Source organism: Chinchilla lanigera, unplaced genomic scaffold (assembly GCF_000276665.1).
Source record: "Chinchilla lanigera isolate Chin_1 unplaced genomic scaffold, ChiLan1.0 scaffold00044, whole genome shotgun sequence".
Lineage (NCBI taxonomy): Eukaryota > Metazoa > Chordata > Mammalia > Rodentia > Chinchillidae > Chinchilla > Chinchilla lanigera.
Window position 1 is genome coordinate 11,840,092 of NW_004955445.1, and position 7,289 is coordinate 11,847,380.

Consider the following 7,289-nt stretch of genomic DNA (forward strand, 5'->3'; position numbering starts at 1 on the left):
AGAGAGAGAGAGAGAGACAGAGACAGAGAGACAGAGACAGAGACAGAGAGACAGAGAGACAGAGAAAGAGAGGAGCCTCTTTCTTCACCTTTTATGTTATCCAGACTGCTGGGATTAGGGTGGTGCCAATCTAACCAATAAACTGATCCCACAATCACCCACCCTTAATCCCAGCACAGTTAATCCTAGCATTGAACCATAAATCAAGCACAAACTCTAGATTCAGTTACCTCTGAAAAAAACCCATCTAAAAGTGCATGAGGCTTTGGGGGGACATCTAGACACAAACCATAACAGTGGTGAGCAGCAGAAACACCCTATCTAAGATTTAGTGTCCAGACACTGGAATATACCAGCATGAGGCAGAGAAGAAGGTGGGAAGTGGGTACCCAGGACCTGGCAAGGATCTGAAGTGAAAACTGAAGGCCATGGGGAGAGTGAAGAGAGAGAGGCTTCAATGAAGAAGAAGGAGATAGCAATCAGCACTTTCTCCCTGAGTCCTGACTCACGGTGTGGGACAGGCAGCTCAAACCTGCAGCCTCACAGTAACTCCTGGAAACCCCAGAGGCATCATGGAGAAATGCACCACTGGAATGGAGCAATGGTCACAGTGGACTATAGGAGCTGATGAGCTATTTGGGTTCAGATGTCCCGCAGAAGAGGGTGATTAGCCAGTAGCCATCTTGGAGACGGGGCAACTGAGCTTGGAACTCAGAGCAGCTGTGGGCTGGCTCCATCTAGCCATTCCTAGTGTCAGGATGAGGCAGATCTGAGTTCAGAAAGGCAGGAGGTCAGCTCCTTGAGTCAGCTCCTCCACTACCCCACTGTAAATCTGTGGCTGACTTGCTGGGGTTAATCAACATGGATCTGGGCTATGTCTGCACACTTTGTCTACCAGTGACAGCAGAGACACACCTAAAAATGGATAATTATTTTTTATTTTATTTTTTTCTCTTTTCTTATTTTTCCTTTTGTTTTCTCTTATTTTCTTTTTCCTTGATTGTTTGTGCTTGTTTTAACATGAGTGTGAACATTGCTTCTAGTTTTTGCTGTTGTTATTGTTGTTGTCTTTTGTTCTTGTTTTTATTTCTTCCTTTTCTCTTTCCTTCCTGTCTTCGTCACCAGTTTCCCAAAGTTTGTGTACTCTTCCACTGTCCTCTAGCCTTGCTTCTAATCTCTTCTTCTTCTTCCATTTCTCTATTTTTCTCAATAATCCCTTTTAAATTTTTCCCCAAGGGTAAAATCACCATATTGTGGCACATTTATTGTACATAATATTCTAGTTTGTTTTAGATTTTGTTATATAACCACAGATCTAGCTCATATGATTAAAGGTGCTCGACGCTCTTATCGCTGATTGTACTACTTTAGCCAAGATGATGTAATTGTTCTAGTCAGTTGTTCTTCCTGGTAGGCCAAGACTGAGATTGCCTAATGGTCATAAAAAATACTATAGGTCAGTGCCAAAGAAGAAGGGGCTAGGGCAAATAGGCAGCAACATCTCATCCCCAATAAATTGAAGAGTTATAAATTTGCAAAAGATTCAAAACCCAGCTACACCTGGAAGATATCTCTAAGAAGTAGTCATTTCCTAACGGATTTAAACACTACCAATAAAGCTATTTGCCATAGCAATTTATGATTAACCCAGGAATTAAAGCCAAAAAAATAGAAAATGAACAGACACTTAAGCAAGATGCAGACTCAGACTTCCAGCTCACCAAAAGCAAACCCAGGGCCGGTGAGGAGGAACAATTCAAAAGCCACCCACCTGGGCTCTCTGAAGTGATAACAACAGAAGTAACAAAGCGGATGAATGAAGCTCTAGAAAAGATCAAACCAGAAATAATTTCTCAGGTTGCTACAGAGATGGTGACCATAATGAAAGACATGGTTAGTAACTCTAGAGCAGATAAAAAATAGAAGAGCTTAGGAAAATGATGTAAACTATGAATGCACAAAGTAAGAAAAAAATGAAATCCTTGAACAGATTCAAGCAGATATCCAGGAGATTAAGACCTATTGCCAACAATTCCATTGGGAACTGGGGCTCTTGGCTCCACCCTCTGATTCCTCCTCCTTTCCCCATGAGAAATGGCTCATGTTTACAAGTGAGGAAATTTCTCTTCCAGTTTCTGCCCATCATTGATGGAGGAAAAGTGTCCACTGGCCTCATTTCATTTTGTACAGACCGTTCCTTTTAGTCCAAAGGACAGTGCATTCATGTTGTGGTTTGGGGTTTTTGCAAGGGGAACAATATAATACAGGACACATATTTTATAAGATTATTTGTAATAGTCACCCAAAGAATCATATACAAAAAGAGAGTACAGGAAATCTGTCCACACACTAAAGACCAAAGAATCCAGCTAAGGGCCTGGATTCCACGGCAATGTCCTACATGGTACAGCTGAAGACCTAGAGCTTGTAACAATGCCTCCCACAATTCCAACAGGAGACCCAGGGCCCATGACAGTGTCTCAGACAGGCCTGTTTCATGGATCTGTATTGACCCACCCGCTTGTTCATCTGAGGCATGCATATAAAAATGATGTCTGTTAGATCCCACGAAGGCTCACACTGGTATCACATTATCAAAGGCTAAACATTGAGTGGTTTGTATATGTGCACGTGCATACTCAGGAAGTCATTTTGCTTAGTAAATCACTTTGCAACCATAGCCAGAAGCAAAAGGTGTTAACATAAACTTCCATTAAAAAGATCATAAATTCTGGTGATTTTTCATGTAAATATATTCTCCTAGTACAAAAGTGTTACTTGCTCGCTGTCATTCAAATAATACTTTTTTCCTACTTCTAGTGATTGGGCCCAGGGCCTTGCATATACTGGACGTGTGCTCTACCACTGGGTTGGGTTATAGCCATGACCCTTTTATATTTTTCAATATTCAGGCAAGGCCTTCCTAAGTTACCCAAGATGGTCTTGATCTTGCAATATTCTTGCTTTAGCCTCCCACATAGCTAGAATTTCAGACATATACTACCACACTCAGCTAAAACTTTTTTAAAATCACTTAAAATTCTCCTTAAGATAACTACTCTAAATATATATTGGTGAACAATTTAGCATGGTGACGCATTTGTATAATCCCAGCACTCAGGAAGTGGAGGCAGGAGGATTGCTATGAGTTCAAGGCCAGCCTGAAAATTTCAAGTCATCTGTATAGTTCAGGCTGCCTCTGAACTCACTGTGTAGCCCAGGCTGGCCTCGAACTCACAGCAAGCCTTCCACCCCAGCTTCCCAAGTGCTGGGATTACAGGCATGCACCACCATGCCCAGCTAATCTTGGTTTTTAAAATCCAATCTGCTAATCTGTGTGTTTTGATTGGTGAGTTGAGGCCATTGATACAGAGAGTTCTTAATGAAAGATGTTCACTTAGTTCTTCATTGCATCTTTTTCTTGTCACTGACACTTTCCCCATGGTTTCAAGATCTAAATCCCAGGCTTGTCTTCATTTGAAGTTTGCAGGAAGCAGAGGACCAGGAGTTTATTAAGAAAGGTAGAAGTGGGAAGAGAGAAAGGAAAGCCAAGCCACACTGAGTTGTCAAGCCAGCGCCACTGTACCTGGAGTGTAAGCCATGAGGATGTAAGCTGGGAGGACACACTTCTCTGACCTAGTTTGCTCCTCTGTAAGGTGAATGTTGTACTTCTCCCTGGTGTCACAAGGCGGCAGCAGATCCTTTCTTAAGAGTGACTTCTCCAGCTAAAGAAGAGACACAAAATCTCTGGTCCCTAAGAAAATCACCCCATGACCACCACCACAAGTTTGAGGGGCCAAGGGGAAAGTAAAGTGTAAGGTGGAATGGGAGAGTTTTTTCCACCACCTGAACCCTGTTAAGGTTCTCAATGAAGCAAGGCAGGTTTACGATCCCACTGAAGAAGTCATACTCCACTTAGAAGATATGCTGTGGCCCTCCTCAGGAACCAGGGGGAGATTTCCAGGTGGTGACACTGCAAGAGATGGTACTTGTACTTTGAGTGCAATAGACAACACACTGGGAAGGCAGTCAGGAGCCGAGGAAACTACAAGTATATGTGATTTTAAATAAGTTGCTTTTGCTCTGTGGTGTTCAAAGCACTGCAACACCACAATCAATGCCGTGCACAAGACTGAATTACTTGGGGCAGATAATATTCCTCCACTTTACAGAGGCAGACTGAACTATACAGAAAGACGCTATCTCAAAAAAACCCCTAAATCCAATGTTATCCTGTATATATGCAACAATTTCAATCTAAGAAGACATCCATAGACTAAAAATCAAAGGATAGAAAACAATATTCCATGCAATAAGCAGGAGTAGTTAGCCTATTTTTAGCCAAAATAGACTTCAAACCACACTGATCAGAAGAGACAAGGAGAATCACTCTACATTGGTTAAGGGAATAGTTCAATAGGAAGAGATAACAGTTGTAGGTATATGTGCACCGAATACCAGTACACCCAATGTGGAGGACCACCTGGGTGACTCTCCTTGAAAGAGGAGGAGTTGTCTCTATTTTGGCTGAGCCTGACCCTGTCTCCATGTATTGATATGTACAGAGCTGGCTAGGACCTTTTCCTGATCCCTTAATTGGTTTTAAGCAATGCATATCAGTGTAGCTGAAGTGCTGATGGTAGTCTTGGAAGACAGCAGGCAGTGTTTCCCTGGAATCCCCACCCTTTGTTCCCTTGTGTGAGCCAGGATGAGACTGGATGAAGAGCCAATGCTCCATGCTATTGGCTGGGATCAAGCCTTGAGATAGAGGCTATGACTTCCTGGGGCTTGAGAGACTGCACATCTGAGCTGAAGCACTGACCCAAAAACATTTGATACTATCTCATGTGTTATTCAGATTACTCTTTCTGCATATCCGTCCCTCTGCATATTGCAGAGGTGATTTCAGGCCTCCTACATCTCCCAGCTCATGGCACTCACATGCTTCCTGCCACCCTCACAGTCACTCATCTTCAAGCCACTCCCTTCTTCACTCCCTTTACTTCAAATGAGTAAAATCTGGGTTTAGTCCTGGGTAAAGGTCTTTTGTTCCAGATAGCCATTATGGCCAGACTCAGGGATCCTTGACTTTCCACCATTTTGGATATTATTTTATATTTATTTATACTGTGGCTTGCACTGGAAGAGGTAGATTGGATTTAACTCATTACAATTCCAATAACTTTCACATGAGATTAAAATTTAAACTACTTGCTGAAGATATCAATATGTAATACAATAAGCATTGTTAATTCCCTACCACTCTGTTTGTAACTCTGTAATGTCTGTACTTATCCTTTGCTATATTGTAAAACGTTGTCGATCTGTTAGTATTTTCCTCCTTTTATTTCCAAAATTAAAAAAAAAAAAATTTAAACTACTTGGGTTTCGATGAGGACTAGGAAGGGCTCTCTGTAACCCAACCTCATAAAAGAAACACTACGTGACACAAAGTCACATAAACATCAACATAGCGATAGTGGGGAATCTCAATACCTCACATTACAGAGGAAACTGCATCAGAGAAGTGTGTCCTCCCAGCACCCTCATGGGTTTACACTCCAGGCACACTGAATGGGCCAGATAGTAGAACAACTAGACAAAGAAATCAACAAAGGAACATCAGAATTCAACATCTTCAACTAAATGCACTTAATAGATACCTGCAAAATATTCCACCCAACAACAAAAGAATTTACATTTTTCTCAGCAGCACACAGTACTTCCTAAAAATAGACCATATGTTAGCCCATAAGGCATGCTTAAATAAATAGAAAAGAATTGAAACCATCCCCTATATATTATCAGATCATAGTGCAATGAAACAGAAACCAATTGGAAAAGAAACCACAGAAGTTATGCAAACACATGGATATTAAACAATACAAACTTGAACAACCATGGGTCACGGAAGAAATAATAGTTTCTAGAATCAAACAATAATGCTAGTACAGCATTTCAAAACCTAAGGGACAAATTTAAAACAGCCCTAACAGGCAATATATATTTCAGTGTTAGAAAAACAGATAGACCTGCAAAACAAACACACACAAACAAAAAACCATAATGATGTACCTCAGAGTCCTAAGAAAAAGCAAGAACAATCTAAATCTAAAGGTAGTACAAGGAAGGAAATGATAAAGATCAGAGCAAAAATTAATGAAATCAAGACTTTAAAAACCAATAAAAGCATCAATGACTGGCAACCAGTCTCCAGTGACAGGGGATACATTGCAGACCCAGGAACTGGCCAGCAGGAGAAATTCAGGTGACTGGCTCCTCCTCTTTAGATAACAGAGTGGGCAACTACCACAACTGGAGGAATTTAGACCTAACAACAGGCATGACTGGAGGAATTCCAGGGATTGGCTCTTCCCTGCTAGTATCAGAGGGACAAGGCTACCAGAGGAATGTTAGCCACACAGTAGGACCCTGACTAGGGCACACGCAATGGTCAGGCGGGACTAGCAGGGTGGAAAAGTCTGAGGCAAAGATCAATATGAGCCAACAAGTGGTAAATTAGGTGAGCTAGCATTGTGCTTGGAGAAAAAGACCCAGGGAATAGAACAAGTGGATGGGGCAGCCCCATTTCTTTCTTTTTTAAAATATATTTTTGTTTTTGTCTTTCTTTTTCTTTTCCTTTTCCTTTTTTCTTCTTTGATCTTATTTTTTTTCCTCACTTTTCTAAAGGCTGAGGAGGAATCCAGCCATAGAATACTAATTCCATCCCCCAAACCTAGAGAACAAGTTCAGATAATCTTCAGATAATCATGCTTACTCCTATATTTTTTTTAGCTTCCCTCTTTTCTAGTTTCCCAGTGTTATGTGATCAGTCTCTGTCCTGCAGCCTTGCTTCTATTTCCTTTTCCATTAGCTTTGTTTTACCTACTCTCCTTGTTAAATTTCCCCACTGCTGGATAAAACCACTCTACTAATGGAAACATTTTGCATACAAGCTTCTAAGTTATGATTTGTTCTGTTATACAAAATTAAGTTACCAGTTTGTCACTTTGTAACCTGTGCTTCATGCTATTGTCATTGCTAATTATACTACTTTCGCTAGGATTGCATATCTGTTGTAATGAGTTGTTCTCCATTCCATAAAAATATGGGGAGGCTTTGAAGTAATAATCTCACCACAGCCCAACACTGAAGGACTGGAGACTGAGCCAAATGGATACAAACATCCCACTCTGAATTAATTGGGAAGGTGGAATCTTGGGTCAGACACACACCAAGAACCTCCTACATACACAGAAGACATCCCAGAAGAATGGGATCTTCCTAGA